Source organism: Thamnophis sirtalis, unplaced genomic scaffold, assembly GCF_051295495.1.
Source record: "Thamnophis sirtalis isolate CommonGarterSnake01/CBP01778 unplaced genomic scaffold, rThaSir2_p1.2 scaffold_14, whole genome shotgun sequence".
Taxonomy (NCBI): Eukaryota; Metazoa; Chordata; class Lepidosauria; order Squamata; family Natricidae; genus Thamnophis; species Thamnophis sirtalis.
The window spans coordinates 24432161-24454179 of record NW_028261394.1 but is presented as its reverse complement, the minus strand read 5'-3'; positions in this window follow the sequence as shown (position 1 = coordinate 24454179).

The window sequence follows — 22019 nt, the reverse complement described above, 5'->3', positions numbered from 1 at the left end:
ATATTGGACACCTTCCCATCTGTGGGGCTCATACCTCTTCTTATTTTAGAAGGCGGTCCAGGGAGTCCAGGATGTCCTCTTCCAGGCTGCTGAGATCCTCCAGAGTGTCTTCCTCTGGAGAATCCTGTGAACAACAATGATTCCTCTTAAGCAATGAGAGAAACAAAACTCAGAATTCCTTTAAAAAGGGGCTATTGAATAGGGATCACATTTCCCATTTAGAACACTGGTCCCTGATGCTTTGCAGCAAAGGAACCAGTCATACCAGAGCTTGGGTGCATATAGTGTAGTTAGACTAAGTACCTTGTCCCAAGGGCCGGGTGTCCCCTTGCTCCACTGCCCAGAGCACTCCAGCACAGTTCCCTCAGGTTAGGAGAACTGACTAGAGGACTCTATCCCTACCCAACTGAAAACACTTTGTCTTTCTTACCCATGGACTGGAAGAGGAGCTGGCCTCTGCATCCTGGTCCCAGCTATCCTCAGATTCCTCCTCCAGGAGGTCAGCAAGGGAATCCATCTCACAGAGGCTGCTGGTCCTGGAGCCCAACTGCAAATCCTGCAAATAACAATATGGAGGCTAAATCCTAAGCTTTCTGCATCCCAATAATATTGCTAGAAGATAGGGTGCATTCAGGCCCTAGGGGCCAACAGCAAGAAAGCCTTTGCAAGCTTTAAGCTTAGAAATTTCTCCCACTCCCATCAGGAGTCGTGGCATAGCCCTAACCCTAACCCTAACCCTAACCATCGGCCCCATTGCCAAAACTTTCTTACCTCTGGAGAAGAGGGGTCCTGCCCAGGAGAGAGCTCCTCCTCCACTGGTTGGTCCTGTGGTTCCTGGAATCAAAATATCAATATTTTGTCTGTTAGCATATTAAGAAATCCACAGAGACAGGGCGTCTTCTTTTTACTTGGGGAGGAATTGTCCAGTTCTTACCAACTCAGTGGAGGTCTCCAAAACGGTGGACAGCCACGGCCTGTGGTGCTCCTGCCTTTCCTCTCTGGGGGAGAAAACAAAAGGGCCAAAGATCAAAAGAAGCCCTAGGACCTTTTGTAAGAGTGGTCATGTGGAAGCTCTAGGAGCCCTTCCGGCTGGCCTGCCAAAGGACTTGGCCTTCCAGTGGGATTCCCCTGAGATGCCTCCCCTCTGCAAGTGTTTCACCCTCCAAAGTGATACCTACCCTGAAAGGCAGTCACCGCTTCCCTCCTGCACTGGGCTCCGAGCCGTCCCCATCGGATGATATTCTTCCAATGGGTCCTGCAATAAGAATGCAAATATTCTGTCTCTTGGCATTTTAACCAATGCACAGAGTCAGGGCTTCTGCCACTACCATGGGGAGGAGCTGGTCTGGCCTTACCGACTCAGTGCAGGTCTCCCAAATTGTAGGTAGCCGTGGCGTCCACTTCAAACAGCTCTCATTTCTGGGGAGAGACCAAAGTCATTCTTTTGTTAGCAGAGGTAGAGGCAGAGGGTAGAGATGCCTGCCCTCTGCCAACCTTTCTTCTAGCCCTTCTCTTGGGGGCTTCAGAATCCCTCAGCTGAGAACTTACCTCAGTGAAATGAGAGCTGGCCTGACATCTTCCTTCCTGGGACTCCAGGTGGTGGCAGGACCACCCATCACAACCTGCAAGAAACAATTGTTTATTGAAGGAATAAAATAAAAGTCCTCTGCATGTTTATCTTCCCCAGGAAGAAGGGCTGCATTATAGAGGGCAAAGAGACAGCAGACCATGGGAAATGTGGCTGATAATGTGGGCTGGCCAGGTTCCCCCCAAGTGGGAATTCCTCCCTTCCCCCACCCGGTTTTGAAGCATGAACTGGCGTTCTTGCAGAAGTGCCCTTACCCCAGGAGAGGAAGATGTGCCGCCATCAGACACATGATGTGTCTCCCATTCTCCCCGCTGGTCTTCCAGTTCCTGTGCCGTCCTGGCCAAAAGAAAAAGGTAACATGTCAAAAAACATCCATCTAACATCCCCCTTCTCAGTCTAACCAGTCATCTTTTCGCCCTGAAACCCCTTCTGGACAGAAAGCCATTTGGGGAGAGGCTCTTACAGACTCTCCAGTCCATCAATGGTGCCCCACCATGCCCAGGGTTTAAAGAAAAGGGGGTGGTACCTGTCAGGGGGCACAGGAAGGTCTTCAACGTTGCTCTTCAGACAACAGAAAAGGTGCGAACACCTTTTCCGGATGTTCTGTGAAGAGAAGAGAAATAGCTGTCAATCAGTCAGAAGAGTTGAGAAGTATGACTTTCTCCCCCGCTGCCAGTTTCTTGACAGCTGAGATGGCCACACTTACTCTGAAGAGCCTTCTGAGAGCCATGACCAACTAGCTGCACGTCCGTCACTGCACAAAGGGAGAATGGGCAGCTGGGCACTGGCTAGTGGCTTTTCAGGGAAACTGGCAATCTAGTTGCCCCAGCAACCAAGTAAACAATGGCCATATTCTTTACCCACCCAAGGAGGGCAGCTCACCTGGGTCTAGGCCAGTGGCTGATTCCCTTTGTGGCCTTTTAGCCTGTATGTTTCATGTGGGAAGTTGTTGGTTCATGAATAACAGAGAAGCACCATCATTGTGGCACAAAGCACGGAGGGAATCATGGCATCCTAGGGCAGAAGCGACTTTTAGTCCAACTCCCTGCCCAAGGAAGGGCTCTTCCTACCATCTCAGGCAAATGATTGCCCAATCTTTTCCTGAAAATTTCAAGAATGGAGCACAAACAAGTCTTGGAAACAAACTGTTCCACTGCTTAATGGTTCGCACTGTGAGGATGCTGCAACGGTCGCTAAGTGTGAAAATGGTCGCTAGGTGTGAAAAATGGTCATCAGTCACTTTTTTCAATGCCATTGTAACTTTGGTCACTATACCACCTTTCTTGCCACAGTTCTTAAGAGAATAACTGCAGCTGATAAGTTAGTAACATAAGTGAATCTGGTTTCCCCATTTGACTTTGTCAAAAGGTGATTATATGACCCCAGGACACTGAAACCATCATAAATACGAATCTGTTGCCAAACATCTAAATTTTGATCGCATGACCATGAGGATGCTGCAATGGTCGCTAAGTGTGAAAATGGTTGCTAAGTGTGAAAAATGGTCAATAGTCACTTTTTTCAATGCCATTGTAACTTTGGCCACTATACCACCTTTCTTGCCACAGTTCTTAAGTGAATAACTGCAGCCGGTAAGTTAGTAACATAAGTGAATCTGGTTTCCCCATTTGACTTTGTCAAAAGGTGATTATATGACCCCAGGATGCGGCGTTGTTGCCACACTGGAGGGCCGCTCATGTATCTTCGCCTAATCAAAAGGAAAACACCAGGCAGAATTCCTTGGGATGAGCGGGCCCCAAATGTACTTGGAGACCTCTTTTATTAGAAAAGTTAGTTACAGCGTCATCAAAAGGAGCGTATCAAAAGGCATATATAATCACACATGGTACAAGTAAACTAATGAAAAGGTCACAGCATTCTACAAATAAACCAATAGAAAATCACAGCATAGCATAGGGAGGGGAGAGGGGGCAGGTGTGGGAGTAGCTTGCTCACATAGTTCATGTTACATGAGGCTGCATAGTGAGTCCTGACCGTTAGGCGAGAAAGATGTTTCTGATGCGATGTTTTTGCATCCCTGTGTGTGTGTGTTTCAGACAGACAAAACTGCCCTGCACACACACACACGGAATGGATTCCAACATCTCCTCTGTTTTTGTTTTTTAAAAGGCAGCGTCTCCCTCTTCGTCGCTGGGCATGCGGAAGGGATCTTTCCCCATGAAAGTGGTTGACTGTTCATGTAACTCCATGTGGTTGACAATGTGAATTTTCTTCTGTGGAGCCAAGCTAGAGAGTATATTCTTACACATAGTTAATAAAGAGGGTACACATTGAATACAGCAACACAACAGTACCAGCAAAGCAACAAGGGTTATAATGGTCTTGGCAGCATTTCCCAACAAGCTAAAATTAGGTAGCCAAGAGGTCAGCCATGCCTAACTTCCTTGAAATGCTGTTACAATGTAATCTGCTTTTTCAAATATTCACTTTTCCGGATGGGGATGTGGGAGACAATCCAATGTTCAGAAGAAAGTTACATTGTCCATGATGCAGGAGGAAGAAGCTTGGCTAGAGCAGAACAAGTGCGGCCATCCCCACACCAGTCATCTACTAAAAGAACTTTCTTTGTGAGCCAGCAGTGTGCAGCTGCTGCCAAAAAAGCTACTACAATCCTGGGTTGTATAAACACCTCCATCTTTTTAATGTCATGTGAAATATTAGTGCCTTAGTGCTTTATAAAACCCTAGCAAGACCACTCTTGGAATACTGCAAACAATTTTAGTCACCTGTTGTGGCCCAGCAGGAGCCGTTGGAGCTGCCACCAGACTCCAACAGAGAGGGGCCCTATGAGTCGGCTCTGGAAGAGGTGGAGGACTCTGGACGGAGTTCCAACTCCGAGCAGGACGCAGAGAGGCTGGTTGGCCACCAGGAGGCGCCTGAGCCTTGGAGCAGTGGGGAGGAGACAAGGCAGTTGGTCCTGGATGCCTGGCAATGGAGGGCTAATAGGCGTAAAGAACAGTTATGCAGTTACAGGAGATAATTGAACTCAGCTGGTGGTAATTAGGCTCCTCTCAAGACTATAAAAGGAATGACTTTCCACACGCTCATCACAGGAGTCAACGTATTTACTAAGAGCTGGAGAAGCTATTGTGGCTAGCTTGGCAGGCTGGATTGCTGCCAAGGTCTGGTCTGTGCTGGATTGCTGCCAAGGTCTAGTCTGTGTGTTAATAAATCCTTGAAGTATCTTAGTCTTGGCGTTCTTTGGTGTATGAAGAGGGGGGGTCAGAACAGTCACCATACTACAAAAAAGATGTTGAGACTTTGGAAAAAGTTCCAAAAGAGAAGAGCAGCTAAGGTGATCAGGGGCTGGAGAACGGCTGCAGAGTTTGAGTCTGGCTAGTCAAAAGAAAAGAAGGACCAGGGGGAGTGACATGAGAACAGTACTCCAGTATTTGAGGGACTGCCACAAATTCTTCTCCAAAGCAGCGGAGGGCAGGACAAGAAACAATGGTTGGGAACTAATCAGAGAGAAGCAACCTGGAATTCAAGGAGAAACTTCCTAACAGTGAAGACAATAGGAACAGCTTGCCTCCAGAAGTTGTGGGTGCTTCATCACTGAGGTTTTTAAAAAGAGACTAGACCTAGACAGTCACTTGTTTGAAATGGTATAAGTTCTACTGATTGAGCAGGGGGATGGACTAGAAGACTTCCAAGGCTCCTTCGAGCTCTTTTCTATTCTACATAGGTGGAAAGATTTGGTCCTGCTGAATGTGGAGGAAGGTGGAAAACTGCATTTCTACAGACCCCAGTGTCATGCCTGCAAGCCATCTTTTTTGGGGGGGGGGACTTCAGGCCTGCCACACTGTCTACTGTGGGAAAATGGCAGGGGGATTATACAGAGTTGGGTAATATGTAGCCATAATAACATTCTTCTTAGAAATTAAAAGGTCATCTTTGTATCTGCACCTGACCGGAATTGGAATTGGTGGAACTGCCAGCATGGCCGTGGGAGACTGGACCATGGGATGGACTTGTGGGTGTGGGGGCAAGATCTTGAACTTTCAACTGGGTGGGGAAAACCTGGAAGCTTTCAGATTCAGGTTTTCCCAGATGTGCCAACATGGCTCTCTTAATAAATTGGAACTTTGAGGAATCTTTTGCCTTGGACTCTGATCTTGGATGTTATTTGGGACCCTGACAACCAGGTTGAAAGAAGGCCATACTTTGCAAGATGGAACTGTTCCAATTCAAGGGCTCCTTCACTTCAGATGAGGTGAACTTTCAAGTTGCTTTAGTTCAGTCGGCTTCTGAGGTCTGCTTGCAAAATTCCGGAATGGAAAAGGGGCAAAGTCACTGTGATGACTCCTCCAGATGCTTCCCCAGAGGCGTCTCCAGATGTCAGTTTGGATGGACCAGTCCTGGGCACATCACAAGGGAAGCAGCTGGCTGAATGTGATTTGGCTGAAGCACAGCTGCAGAAGGGACAGCCCTCAGGCTTCAGGTGGGGAAAGCATGCAGCTGCAACCAGTCAGTGATGATGAAGAGGAGCTGCCTTCTGCCTTTGATCCAAGAACACGCAGGGCAGAGAAAAGGCAGGAGCAGAGAAGGTCAGCCAGATCAGGCATCAGCCAGGAGGCAGCCTCGCCCTTCTTGATGGGCTGCACCAGAACTTCGCTTTTTGACACAGCGGACAGATCGGAGCCACACTGGGAACAACGTGTTCATTTCCTAGCTGTGTGTTCTCCGGTTGTTGTGATTCCTGCCTTGCTTTGGATTGACAACGTGCCTTGTGAACTCTGGGCCTTTCTTGCCTCGTGAAGTTGCCTCTTGTCTTGTGGATTTAATTTTGCCTGGTGGGTTTATCTTATTTGGGACACTTTCAAGTGCCCTGTGGACCCCTTGGCCATTGCTCTGTGATTGGTCTGCTTGTGGCTGGAGTTCATTGGGACAGTTCTGGGTTTTTTGGTGAAGGGAACTGCTGGGGAGTATTAATAAAATACTAAACCACCATTACTTGTGGGTTAGAGAGGGACAGCACACCCACAGAAATCCCTTCTGTTGCTTCCATCAGCTACCAGGGAGAGACAGAAAATGGCTTCTGCATATTCACAACACACACCCTGATTTTGTGTGCGTGTGTGTGCTTTTGAAATAGCCAGGGAAGATGCCATGTCATTGTCTCTTTCTTTTAGCAGGGAGGAAAAAGATGTAGCAGAATTTTACTGAGACAAACACAAGCCTTTTATACACATCCATACATTATTCATCTATGCCTCCTGCTCACCCTGTCATGGGAAGAATGTGGCCAGAGGGAAAAAGGATTGGGAACGTCTGCCTTTAGGATTAGATGATTGACTCCCACCAGGGGTGGGTTGCTGCTGATTCAACATGCAATTTTTTTTTGCGTGTGCGCAGTAGCTTTGCTTACATGCATGCCAAATGTGCGCCCCATGTGCATTTGCACCTAAAAAGGTCTGTGCATGTGCAAAATGTTAAAGGGGGGGGGATTGCATTTCTGCAATGAAAATTCTTCTGCACATGTGCAGAACCGAAAATCAAGGTGGCACCACCGTAGGAGAACCGGTTCAGGGGCGTGGCAGGGCTGGGTTGCTGCCAGTTCCAGTGACCCCAGTTGCCAAATTACTATCGGTTCGGCCAAACCATTCCGAACCGGTAGGAACCCACCTCTGTCTCCACTGGTGGGTTCCGGATCCTGGTGCAACTGGTACAGTGCAACGGGGCTGGCCGTCCACCACATGCATGTGTGCAGCGCATGCATGTGTACTTACGGCGCTCTGCGACACTGCCACAACATTCCAGCTGCTAGGCGGAGCATCGCAGGGGCGCCACATGCATGCGCAGAAGTCCCGATCAGCTCAAATACAGGTATGGAGCGCGGGCAGGCAGGTGGGCCCTCTGGAGCACCATACCGAAACGGTACCTGGTGCTCCCAGCAGGCACCAGTACAGCCATACTGGGGCGTACTGGTCGTAACCCACCACTGTCTGTCTCCCACCTATGTAACCAATGATTGATTCCTTGGTTGTAAGATCTAATGACTCTTCCCAATGGCAACCACGTTTGCCTAACTCAGAGAAGAAATTTATGAGGAAATCTTATTGGCTGTGTAAAGTGGGGCTGTTCAAATATTGCCATCAAAAAATCTGGAAGATCTCCTTTGAGTGTACAGAAAAACCCGTTCATTGTCTTCTCATTTTATGTGAACAAGGCCAAATATTAAACCATGATTAATGATCAGTTGGGGCGTTGCTTGTCTGTGAAAATTTCTAGAAAATAGAAATTTCTAATTTTAATAAATTGCTTTTGTTAAACCAAGTTTAAGATCTAGCATGTTAGATTAGGACAATCCTTTCCTATTAACTGTCCTCTGTTGCAGGGTGGATGTGCAAATACAGGTTCCATTCTAAAATCAACAGTGGAAGGGGAAAGAGAGGAAGGCGTGGTTACAACTTGGAGCAGGGCAGCTGATGTCAAAACAACACCAACAACTCCCTCTCTTGTCCTTGTCCACTTTCAGCCTGGAGGGGCACCCTAAAAAGGACCATATGCAGCAGTGATGGGATTCAGCCAGTTCGCACCACTTCAGGAGAACCGGTTGTTACTTTCTAAGCAGCTTGGTGAACTGGTTGTTGGAAGAAATCATTAGTCTGTATAATCTTTATTGTCATTGTATTTAAAGACAACGAAATTAGGGCAGAGAGCCGGTTGTTAAATTACTTGAATCCCACCACTGCTATGCAGGATGTAGCAAAGTTTAGTTCGACTCTGGTTAACAAGCTCTAAGGGTCTTCTCTGAATGTGGGATGGAAAAGAGAGTTCTCCAAGCATGTGGAATGAGGAACTGCTTTGTAGCGTAAGTCTCTGAGTCTCTTAAGTCTCTTAAGTCTGAGTCCATGGAGATCTACAAATGGTCCATGAGAAAGAAATTAAAACTTTCAGACGTCCTACCTTAATGTACTCAAACAAGGACAGTAGTTCTTATTTAGTTTCTGTCATTCTTCTTGGCAATTGATTAAGAGCTGTAAGTACAGGTAGTCTTCGACTTATGACCACAACGGAGCCCAACATTTCTGTCGCTAAGTGAAACATTTGTTAAGTGAAATTTGCCCCATTTTCTTGCCACAGTTGAGTGAATCACTATAGTTATTAAGTTAGTATCATAGTTGCTAAGGAAATCAGGCTTCCCAGTTGGCTTGTCAGAAGATCGCAAAAGTTGATCCCATGACCCCTGGACACTGCAACCGTCATAAATGTGAGTCAGTTGACAAACATCTGAATCTTGATCATATGCCATGGGGATGCTGCAAGGGTTGTAAGTGTGAAAAACAGTCATAAGTCACTTTTTTCAATAACTGTTATAGCTTTGAATGGTCACCAAGTGAACTGTTGTAAGACAAGGACTTATTTAGAAAATATGCTTCTTTGCCGTCCATTGCAGAGGGGGACTTAACTCACCTGCCAGTTCTGCACAGATGACATGATAGCAATGTTCCAATATTTAAGTGGCTGCTGCAAAGAAGAAGGTCCTATTCTCCAAAGCACCTGAAGGCCAGACAAGGAATAATGGATGGAAATTGATCAAGGAGAGATTCAACCTAGAAGTAAGGAGGAATTTCCTGACAGTGAGAAATATCAACCCATGGAACAGAAGTTTCCTTTGGAAGTTGTGAGAGCTTCATCCCTGGAAGCTTTCAAGAAGAGACTGGACTCCCATCTGTCAGAAATGGTGTAGGGCCTCCTGTTTGGGTGGGGAGGTGGACTAAATGACCTACAAGATCCCTTCCAACTCTGTTCATCTCTAAAGATGCATCAGCTAATTCAGAATGGAGCAAAACACATCAGTCACAGACCCAGTTAGACGATGGCCTTCACCTCCATGCTGTCCAGATGCCTTGGTTGTTAAGATCAGTTCTCTCTTCCCACTAATAGCTTCTTTGGTGATGATCAGTGTCATTAATTTGCCTGAGTTCACACTATGTGTTCACCAGAATAATGCTTATTTAGTTTTACCATTGCATGATGTGTGCATCCTAGATAATTGTGGTTTCCTTCAATAGCTTGACATGATTCATGAACTGTCTACCCCTTTCCTTTCCCAAAGCGGATGCAAGACATTAATCCTCATAACAATTAAGGAATGGCAGGTGAATGACCACCAATCTCCCCTCCCATGAGAAAATCACAGCTTGTCTTCTTGAAATTTAAACCGCAAACTCTAATTTCCTGGCTTGTGCCGCGCAGTGTCTTCTGCTGTTGTGTAGCTTTTGCAATTTCTGCAACTCTTCAGTCGTGTCCAAGGCTGTGGTGCTTTCTGGGTATGTGGAAATAAAGGCAACTGAGTGAGAATTGGTCATAACAGCAGCAGCCGCCGTTTATATATTATACGTTTATAACCAATTACTGAGATGTACTGCTATGTAAATGGGTAAAACATAAATCAGGATTATACTCCAGACTCTGCAAATGTTGAATATGTAGATCAAAATAACATATTGTAGGTACAAATCAACCCTTACTAAGAATTGTGTACTGTGCTTAACTGTACTTCAGCATCCTACTCAGCTTGTGAGCCTTCCAAGTATAGGAGCATCTGGCTGGGAACTGCCAAGGCCAAATGTTTGGACTAGATGGGCTTGTTTCCTGATCCAAAAGACCAACACACACACACAACACCCTGTGACCAAAATGGTGTGGATAAATCCCAGCAAAACGAGGGGCGAACCCCACACCGAGTGCTGATCTGTAAGGCTAAACCATGCTGACTAATTATTATAATACTTGGATGGAGCCATGGTGGCCCAGTAGTTAGAATGTAGTATTTACAGGCTAATTCAGTTCCCTGCCGGGGTTTAATCCTGACTGCCTCAAGGTTGATTTAGCCTTCCATTCTTCCAAGGTCAGTAAACTGAGGACCCAGATGGTTGGGGAGCAACAGGCTGACTCTCTAAACCACTTAGAGAGAGCTGTAAAACACTGTGAAGCGGTATATAAGTCTAAGTGGTATTGCAGTTAGTCCAATTTTAGTCACCACACTATAAAAAAGGTGTTGTGACTCTAGAAAAAGTGCAAAGAAGAGCAAGCAGGATGATTAAGGGACTGGAGGATAAAACATACTGTAGGAAGTTATCACCCAGCCCTCTCCCAGAAAAATGAAATATCCTAGGAAATATTGAAAAGGCAGAATATTTCCCTGGATGTGAAAATGGAGAAACATGATTTAAAGAGAGAATAGTTCCCTGAAGCTTCCTGCCCATCCCCCTTTGTCAATGGGCCATTAAGATGGCCAAGCGAGTCCCTTTACATAATAGAGAGTTCTCCCCTTCAGCTCCAAGGTGATGGGATTAAGGCATGATTAGCCTTTACCCACTCACCACATGGCATCTGAGAATTCAACCAAACCTGGATTCAAAACACAGCCTAGAGAATTGCCCCTGCATGGCCCCATGGGAGTCTGACAACCAATCAGAATACAAGCTCAAGATCAAAGGCCAGAGGGGGCATAAAACCAGGGACTTTCAGCATCTCACTCTCTTCTTCGCCCAACATCTGGAAGCATGTGATCCCCCTTTTCTGTTCAGGAGCAAAAACCATGTGGTCCTTCCTGTCCACCATTAAAACCATCTTTCCAAGCAGCCTCCAAGTTTCCAGGGTCTTTTCCCCCACTTGGAACTGAACCCAGAAGGACATTTCTTCCAACTGCTTTAAGACTTCAACTCCTAGCATTCCTCAACCAGCAATCTCTCCAGTATAAGATGGGCAGCTCCTGGCTCAGTGCCTTCCCTAGGCTGCATCAACAGAGGAATAGTATCAAGACCATGTGAAGTTTTAGTACCATTGTGTACTGCCTTGGTAAGACCACATATGAAGTAGTTTTAGTCACCACGATACAAAAAAGATGTTAAGATTCTGGAAAGAATGTAGAAAACAGCAACAAAGAAGATTAGGATGCTGAAGATTGAAATATATAATGAACGGTTGCAGGAACTAAGTATGTCTTGTCTAAAAAAGAGAAGGACTAGGGGGTGACATGATAGTAATATTCCGATATTTGAGAGGCTGTCACAAAAAAGAGGGAACAACTTCACGTAGTTTGGAGAAGACAAAAAAAAAGGAAAAACAGATGGAAAATTATCAAAGAGAGATCCAACCTAGAATGAAGGAGAAATTTCCTGATAGTGAGAACCATTAATCATTGGAAGGGCTTGCCTTTCAGAAGTTGTTGGTGCTCCAACAATGGAGGTTTTAAGGATTGATTGGACAGTCAATTGTCCAGAATGGTATAGGATCTCCTACCAAGGCCAGGGGTTAGATTAGGAGACCTCCCTGGTTTCTTTCAACTCTGCCATTCTGCATTCTGATTGTCTACTAGGGTTCCTAGATCCATGTCAGAGTTACTGCTCTTCACCCAAGTACCACCTATTCTACACCTGTGCCTTTCCTTTTTCTTGTCTTAATGTAAAACCTTATTTTTCTCACCACCTGAATTTCACCTTGCTGGATAAGGCCAGTGTTCAAATCTGTCAAGATCAGGGGTGGGTTTCAACCGGTTTGCGGCAGTCCCCGCGAACCGGTTGGTCGGCAAACCCGGAAGTAAGTAACTTCCGGGAACGGCGAAGGGCCCACCTGCCCGCCCGTGCTCCTTACCCAGTTTTGACAAGTTGTGCGCTTCCACGCATGCGCAGGACGCATACAACGCCTGCGCGATCCTCCAGGAGCAGCTGGAGCTTTGCACAGACGCTAGTACGCATGCGTGCACTGCGCGCGTGCACGAGGATGCCGCCGGCCCCGTTCCAACCGAACCGGTTGGAACGGGGCGAGAAACCCACCCCTGGTCAAGATCCTTCTGGATCTTGAGCCTATCTTCTAAAATGTTGACTATCCCCATACCCACCCCTCAGCTTCATCTTGGCTGCAAATTTGATGAGTTCTCCTTCTATTCCCTCATCTAGATCATTTATAAAGATGTTGAAACGCACTGGGACAAAGACAGAACCTAGAGGTATATAATTGCATGTAGGTCAGTGGTGGGATTCAAAAAAATTTACTACCGGTTCTGTGGGCGTGGCTTGGTAAGCATGGCAGGCGAAGGATACTGCGAAATCCCCATCATTCCCTCCTGACCAACTGGGACTCAGGAGGCAGAGAATAGATGGGGGCAGGGCCAATCAGAGGTGATAGTTGCCGGTTCTCCAAACTACTCAAAATTTCCGCTACCGGTTCTCCAGAACTGGTCAGAATCTGCTGAATACCACCTCTGATATAGATGTAGTTCCATTGCGGACTACACGTTGAGTATGACTTACGAATCCAACTTTGTGATGAGGCTGTCCATCCCACCTTTTTCTATCTTAGTGAGAAATGGGCTGTGGTCTACTCTGCCAAAGGCCCTAGTGAAGTTCAAATATATTATGTTCACCACATTTTACTGGTCCCCTAATTTAGTCATTTTGGCAAAGAATGCAATAAGGTTTGTCTGGCATAATCTTCGCTTTACTATTCTCACCCAAAGAGATATAATACTCTGGGAGATTCTAGGAATTGCTTATCCTGGCTCTATTACTTTGTATCCTATCCACTCCAGCCTGGGCTGTATCTTGTCCAGCCCAGGCTGTATCTCCTTCTAGGAAAAGTGATGCTTCATTTTAGTCTATCATTCCCTTCCCCCTTAATGGGTACCATCCCTCAGATTACTGGTTAAATGAGCTGGAGCACTGAGGTGACAATCACTTAAATATGAGCCAGCCTTGTGCTGCAGTTGCCAAAAAAGCCAGCACAGTTCTAGGCTGCATAAACAGAGGGATAGAATCAAGATCATGTGAAGCTTTAATACCACTTTATAATGCCTTGGTAAGGCCACACATGGAATATTTGCATTCAGTTTTGGTCGCCATGATGTAGAAAAGATGTGGAGACTCTAGAAAGAGTGCAGAGAACAGCAACAAAAAGGATTAGAGGGCTGGAGGCTAAAACATATAAAGAACAATGGCAGGAATTGGGCATGTCTAGTTTAATGAAAAAAAGGACCAGGGATGACATGGTAGCAATGTTCCAATATTTGAGGGGCTGCCACAAAGAGGGAGTCAAACTATTCTCCAAAGCACCTGGGGGGTAGGACAAGAAGCAATGGGTGGGAACTAATCAAGGAGGGAAGCAACCTAGAATTAAGGAGAAATTTTCTGACAGTTAGAACAATTAATCAGTGGAACAGAAGTTGCCTCCAGAAGTTGTGAATGTTCCAACACTGGAAATTTGTAAGAAGAGACTGGATAACCATTTGTCTGAAGTGGTGTCAGGTTTCCTGCCTGAGCAGGGCATTGGACTAGAAGACCTCCGAGGTCCCTTCCAACCAGTGACGTGCAGTCAGCTTCATGGCTGGTGAGGCACTTTTTAGACTTGTGGACTTCAACTCCCAGAATTCCACAGCCAGGCATGCTCAGTTCCGATTTAAAGCAACAGCATTTCCCCCCCTTGCAAAATAAGTTTTCCCATTTTTTTCTTCTCCCTCCCCCTCCTTCCTCCCTCTCTCCCTTCCTCCACCCTCTCTCAAACAGACACACGCACACAGAGAAATTGGATCCCTCTCTCACTCACTCTCAAACAAACACAAATACAGAAGTTGGATTGGATATATTTCCCAAAGGCTTGAAAGCAGCTCCTCTCCATACCCCCCTTTCCCCTGCTGCCTTCTGATCAAACTTTTTGAATTCCTCCCCCCTCCCCACACAGGCACCTTTTCCAGCTGTTTCAGAGATGATTTCAACTCTGCTTCTGCCTGCCCTGCCCTCATGAAAGGCCAGAGCTCTGAGTCAGACTGAGCTAGTTGCTCCCAGAGAACTCTAAAAAGCCTCTAAAAATGCCCTCTACAGGAGGCGAGAGAACACGTGCCTCCTTTGCATATGAAATTTTTTGCTTGTTAACCCTTGCTTAACTCTTAAAAAGCGAAAAATTGCTTATGCACAGGAGGCCCCTATTTCTCTGGCCTCCTCCTATAGTTAACACTAAGCACTGTTCCAAGTCACTGTGAATCTGTAGCAACTACCTTGGCTTTAATTATTTTTTAAAAAATCTTTAAAATTCTTTCCTTTTCCTCATGACTGGTGAGGCCACGCCTCCCCTGCCTCTAGTGATTGTACGTCCCTGCTTCCAACTCTGTTCTATTCCATTCCATTCCATTCTGCATTTGGAGGTTCTTATTTTCTTAATAGCCTGCCCCTATTTCCAAGGCCTGGCATCCATAACACCCCTCCTCCCTTTTCCCACAACTCCTATGAGTTAGGTTTGGCTGAGAAATACTTCCAAACCAAACAAAACACCTGAAAATGGAATTGCAGTTGAGCCCGGTTTGTGATTGAAAGGATTCCTTATGCTCAGTAACACCCAGAGGATCACGGCTCTCTCACCAAGGCTTTATGCTGCTGTAGAAAACGATCTTTGTTTTACAAAAGAAACCCCATTAAAAAAAATGCTACAAAACAATTAGGAGAGTAATCAAAGGCATTATGCAAATGAAGCCAACGCATGTGTATTTCCATAATATTTTTGTGGTAGAGGCATCTGATTTTAGGTGCCAAACCTACCAAGCTTTCCCAATGTGCGTTTCCTTTTCAAGCTAATTTAAAGCCCTCATTTTAGAAGTATTAATATGCATTTTATGGGAATATATTTGGGTCAGCAAATGGGAGCCATCACAATCTGGCTCCTTCTCTTTTGCCACCTTGCCTGCTATTGTTAGAGCGGTTGATTTCTATAACAGGTGCCAGGTGCACATCCACAGATTTCCATGATGACTATTGCTTTATGGATTTGTATATTTCATTTGTATCCCGTCACAATCTGTTTTATTCCCTTGCATCCAAGGGTGGATTTGTGCTTTTATAATGGCAGAGGAAGATCCGCAACAGGTTTTAGACTGAGGGAGAGGGGGGGGGACTCATGATCTCCAGCCAAAGGACCAGATTGCTCATCTCTGGCCTCCCACCACTTGTTCCTCTGCCAGCCGCCTTCCTGCAGCCATGGCATGCAGTGGAGCATATGGGAGTGATACTAGGCTGGTCCTCCCTAAACATGAGCCAGGAAATAGTCCCTGGGAAGAGCCACAGAAGAAGGATTGTTGCTGTTGGAACTGGGACTTGAGTAACTTAGATCAGTGGTCTCCAACCTTGGCAACTTTAAGACTTGTAGACTTCAACTCCCATTTCCTCAGCCAGCTTTGCTGGCTGAGGAACTCTGGGAGTTGAAGTCTACAAGTCTTAAAGTTGCCAAGGTTGGAGACCACTGACTTAGATGATGCTCCAAGGAAGCAAGTCCTAAAATCTTGAATTGTGTTAGCTTTATTGGCGATCCACCCCTTCAACCACAAATCCTTAGCTGTAGCCTTGGATATTAGCCTCCTGGAGGCTACCTGTACGGGTAGTCCTTGACTTACAACCACAACTGAACCACCCAAAATTCATGTTGCTGTGAGAGACATTCATTGTGAGTTTTACAACTAATTTTACAAACTTTCTTGCCACCGTTGTTAAGTGAATCACTGCACGTATGACATTAGTAACATGGTTGTTAAGTGAGTCTGGCTTCCCCCTTGACTTTGCTTTGTCAGAGGGTGGCCAAAGAGGCTCACGTGACCTCGGGACACTGTGACCATCATAAATATGAGTCAGTTGCCAAGGGTCTGAGTTTGGATCCCATGACCATGAATATGTTGCAATGGTCATAAGTATGAAAAATGCTTATACTAAGTCACTCTTTTCAGAGCTGTTGTAACTTTTAATGGACATGAATTGTTATAAGTCAAGGACTACCTGTATATGAGATATGTGTTTATATTTACAAATCCCATTGTTAAAACTTGTAAGTGATTCGCTTTTGAAGATGCTCATCATCGCAGCCTTCAGGAGAGGCCCAATGAAATCTATTCTGTCGGGAGTTGTTTGTCTCTCCTCTCGGCTCCCTCGGTAGAGGCAACAGGCAATGTTTTAATTTGAGGGGCAAAGGGCCAAATTGGTCAGCATGTCTTCATAGAAATTCTGCACCTCATGTGTTTTTGGCAAACTTTATGACCAGTGGTGGGTTTCAAATTTTTTTAGAACCTCTTCTGTAGGTGTGGCCTGCTTTGTGGGAGTGGCTTGCCGGCCATGTGGCTGGGTGGGAGTGGCTTGCCAGCCATGTGACTGGGTGGGAGTGGCTTACCAGCCATGTGACTGGGTGGGCATGGCCAACTTCGGTTCGGTTTCGGTTCGGTTTATTGGATTTATATACCGCCCTTCTCCCAAGGACTCAGGGCGGCTTACAACATTAAAAAAACACATATTACAAAAGTTAAAAAAAATTAAATAGAATATCCAAAACAAACCCAATTAAGATTAACAATAACATTTTTTAAAAATAAATTCGATAAAAATTAACAATAATAAATAATTTATTTTGTTTTGTTCAGGCCAAGCTGTCTTGCTGGAAAAGCCAACTTTTTAGGATGCGTCGGAAGGACCGGAGGTCGGGGATTATACGAAGCTCCGGGGGCAGCTCATTCCAGAGGGAAGAAGCTCCCACAGAGAAGGCGCTCCCTCTGGGGGTCGCTAGCTGACACTGTCTGGCTGACTAACTTAACAACGTTCTTGCTTAGCAACCAAAATGTTGGCTCAGAAACTCTGGCATTTGAAGCACGCAAGTCTTAAAGCTGCCAAGTTACAAGACCCTTGTACCCCTAACCTAAGGTGACCAGATTTTCAGATTGGAAAAGAGGGATGCCCTTGACCGGGGGGGGGGGGGGGGGGGCTTGATTAAAAAAAATTTTTTTTGTCAAAAGGTCACCCCAGGACACTGAAACCAGCATAAATACAAATCTGTTGCCAAACAAAATTTTGATCACGTGACCATGAGGATGCTGCAACGGTCGCTAAGTGTGAAAAATGGTCGCAACAGTCGCTAAGTGTGAAAAATGGTCATCAGTCACTTTTTTCAATGCCATTGTATCTTCCTGATTATTAAAAGTGCAAATTCACTCAGTGTCAATCATGACTCCTGAGTCCATTTCAAAGTATTGTGCATAGAAATTTTAAAAATGGCTTGTTTCAATTTATTTTGGATAGAATCTTTTTTTAAATAGTTTAAGACAATTTAAAAAAAGAATCAACACAGAATAACACTATTTTAAAAACCATATGCACAATAAATAAAATATTATTTTAAAATACATTAAAAAAATAAAAGAAAAAACCCAGCTCACTTACCAGCAGGCAGGCAGAGTCAGCAGATCTTCGTAGGGATGGATGGAAGCACACAGGGAGCCTATATATACGCAACTGCAGTAACAATGACAATGATGAAGGATTGGATTGAGTTAAAGAATAAAAGAATTCTGATCTTAGAAGGCCATGACCTGCAGGCAGGCTGGCATAATTTCTTATGGAATGAATGACAAACATAAAACGCACAAATACTTTCAAAATCATTTAATTAGAACTTTACTGCAACAATGGCTCAAAATCAAAAAAATCCACTATGTGAAAACCCCAAATTGGCTATCACCAACAGAAAGAACGACACACCCAAATTTTACAGATTGGAACAAAATTCTAAGATACAGAGATTTAATTGACAGACAGGGAAATTTAAAAACAATTGAAGAATTGGCAGATCAGAATATGAAAGGTGATTGGCTAACCTACCTCCAAATTAAAACTAAATACAATAAAGACACTAAAATATATGGTATTGAAACAGAACCACACAAATTGAATAAAATTATTCAAAGTCTGGACAGAAAGATGATAGGGAAAATATACAAATTCCTCTTGAAGTATCAAATGGAAGAGGAAATTGGAAACTGTAAAAGAACCAATGATAAAATGGGCACAGAACTTTGGCTATAACATTGAACTAGACAAATGGGAAAAATTTTGGGGAATAAATTTAAGAATGACACTATCAATCCCATACAAGGAAAACCTTGTTCTTTCAATCCTTCCAATATTTTTTTCCTTCATTCCCTTGTCTGTTTCAATATTAAGTACATTTCTTCCTTTCTTCCTATAATTTTTTCCATTTTCTTCCTTATATTCTTTTCCATTTCAACATTGTCTTCCTTTTTTCCTTCCTTCCTTCCTATACGTCTTTCCATTTTCTTCCTTATATTATCTTTTCTGTTTCAACAGTCTTTGTTTCTTCCTTCCTTCCTTCCTTCCCTTCCTTCCTATACTTCTTCTTTCATTCATTATATTTTCTTTTCCATTTCAATATTAAGTGTAATTCTTTGTTCCTCCTTCCTTCTTTCAATCCTTCCAATACTTTTTCCTTCATTCTCTTTTCCTTCAATATTAAGTGCAATTCCTTCCTTCCTTCCTTCCTTCCTTCCTTCCTTCCTTCCTTCCTTCCTTCCTTCCTTCCTTCCTTCCTTCCTAAGTTATTTCCATTTTCTTCCTTATATAATATTTTCTGTTTCAACATAAAGTGCCTTCCTTCCTTCCCTTCCTCCCATCCCTTTCTTTATGTTTTCTTCATGCTTTCTTTTCTTTTTCCTCTGCTCTTTTTAAATCCCCCCCCTTCTTCTCCTTCTCTACATTTAGGTTGGATTAGTTTGTACAACGGTCATCAAACTTCTGAAGTAAAAATAAATAAATAAATCATATTTAAGAAGAAGAAGAAAAAGGAAGACTTTTTAGTTAAGTCAAATGTTTTAATAAAAGTTTCATCTTTTAAGATTCGTCCAACACATCCAATTGTAACCTTAACAGATTCCCATTGATTCACGAACGGACTCCACGGAAGGAGGAGAGGTCTGGGCAGCAGCGGGAGCCCCGGAAGCGAGAGGACGTTCTCTGCTGGTGTCTGCCACTCCCCCGACCTCTCTTCCTTCCGCGGCGAATCCCATTGATTCACAAACGGACTCCACGGAAGGAGGAGAGGTCTGGGCAGCAGCGGGAGCCCCAGAAGCGAGAGGACGTTCTCTGCTGGCGTCTGCCGCTCCCCCGACCTCTCTTCCTTCCGCGGCGAATCCCATTGATTCACGAACGGACTCCACGGAAGGAGGAGAGGTCTGGGCAGCAGCGGGAGCCCCGGAAGCGAGAGGACGTTCTCTGCTGGCGTCTGCCGCTGCCACGACCTCTCCTCCTTCCGCGGCGAATCCCATTGATTCACGAACAGACTCCACGGAAGGAGGAGAGGTCTGGGCAGCAGCGGGAGCCCCGGAAGCGAGAGGACGTTCTCTGCTGGCGTCTGCCGCTCCCCCGACCTCTCTTCCTTCCGCGGCGAATCCCATTGATTCACGAACGGACTCCACAGAAGGAGGAGAGGTCTGGGCAGCAGCGGAAGCCCCGGAAGCGAGAGGGCGTTCTCTGCTGGCGTCTGCCGCTGCCACGACCTCTCCTCCTTCCGCGGCGAATCCCATTGATTCACGAACGGACTCCACGGAAGGAGGAGAGGTCTGGGCAGCAGCGGAAGCCCCGGAAGCGAGAGGGCGTTCTCTGCTGGCGTCTGCCGCTGCCACGACCTCTCCTCCTTCCGCGGCGAATCCCATTGATTCACGAACGGACTCCACGGAAGGAGGAGAGGTCTGGGCAGCAGCGGGAGCCCCGGAAGCGAGAGGACGTTCTCTGCTGGCATCTGCCGCTGCCACGACCTCTCCTCCTTCCGCGGCGAATCCCATTGATTCACGAACGGACTCCACGGAAGGAGGAGAGGTCGGGGCAGCGGCAGACGCCAGCAGAGAACTTCTGCCGGGCGGCGGGAGCCCCGGAAGCGAGAGGAAGTTGTCTGCGGGCGGCTGCCAGCGCCCCCACCCTCTCCTCCTGCCGCGGAGAGCGGAAAATTCTCTGATTAGATTAGATTATCATTACTCACCAACAAGCGCAGCTGCAACCCCAAAAGACGAAACGAAAATGGAGACTCGCGCAGGCGTCCTCAGGCTAAGGAGTCCAGCCAATCAGTGAGCTGGTTGGGATGGAAAATTTTCCATCCCAGCCAGCTCACTGATTGGCTGGAGTCCTGGCCAATTAAATCAGTGAGCGGCAGGCTGAGCTGGCTTAAATTTGTAGGTAGCAGATAGAACAGAACGATGAGCCAGCCCAGCAAGCTAGCAGCTGATGGGCGGGAGCTGTGAGCGCCAAAAAAAGCGTGCTTTTTAAAAAAGCGTGCGGGACGCGGGAAAATGCATTAAAAAGCGGGGGTGTCCCGCCGAAAGCGGGACGTCTGGTCATCTTAGGTTATACATTATATCACTGATCCTCTATCAAGTATACATAAAATCATTGTTATCTTTATCCATTTTAAAACAAAAAGTTCTATTCAATTCATATATGTATGTTTTTCATTGTATCGTTGTTAATCTATTTCACAGCATAATTGTGTTATCATTTAACTCCTTCAGTTAAAACATGAGTAAAACATTTTTCATTTCCAAGTTTTTTCCCCCAACCACTGATAAAACAAATCCCATATCTTATAAAATTGCTCATCTTCTTTTTCTCTAATTTCAAATGTCAATTTACTCATTTCAGCACAATCCATTATTTTTCGAATAACTTCTTCCTGTTTTGATATTGTTTCATTTTTCCATTTTTTTGCAAATACGATTCTGGTTGCTGTTAACACATTTACAATCAAATATTTTAAGTCTTTGTTATAGATTTCTGGTATAATTCCCAATAAAAAGACCTCTGATTTAAAGTCTATGTTTTTGTGTATCATTTTCTCCAACTGCGCAGGTCCCGGGTGCTCTGTCCTCACTGCTCCGAGGGCGCCAGGAAGGGACCCCGGCCGCGCTGAGCTCTCCCCCGCCCAGCCCCGCTCGGCGAGCAGAGAGCGGCCCGCCACGCGCTCCCTGCCCTAAAGACCCGCTGCCGGCTTTAGGAGCGGTGCCAAGCCGAGCCGCCCCAGGAGAAGCTGCAGCGAACTGGCGCTGCGCTCTTGGCCTCCGAATGGGGCGCGTCAGGGCTCTCCGTGGGGAAACCCACAGTCACAGGCGGGGAGGTTTCAGCAGCCGGAGATTGAATGAAGAAATCTGGAGGTGCTGATAAAGTAAAGAATTCGGGGCTTGAGATTCTTTCAAATCAATCTTTCTACAGCTGCAATCCTGCATTTCATCTCCATGTCAGTCAGCAAATGCCCCAAAGAGTCACTGAAGGGAAAACAGGTCAACATTATGAACCTTTTCCTTCTACTCTGTGGGAGCTGGGGGTGGAAAGGATTTGATAGCCTCTCATCCCTTTTTTGCATGGCCTGCATCTACTACTGTGTGTAGATGTCCTTATCAATGCTGTTTTCTAGACTCTTTTCTAACAGTTTTTCTGCATTTTTGTGCTGTGCAAATACATTAAAAGGCCACACAACAGAAGGTGTTTTGAACAAATATATTTACTGTACATTTGGAACCTGCATAAAGCCAACATTTCTTAATAGAGATTTCACTTGCTCTAATTTCTCTTGGATTTTTGCTGAAATTCTTCTAAAGATG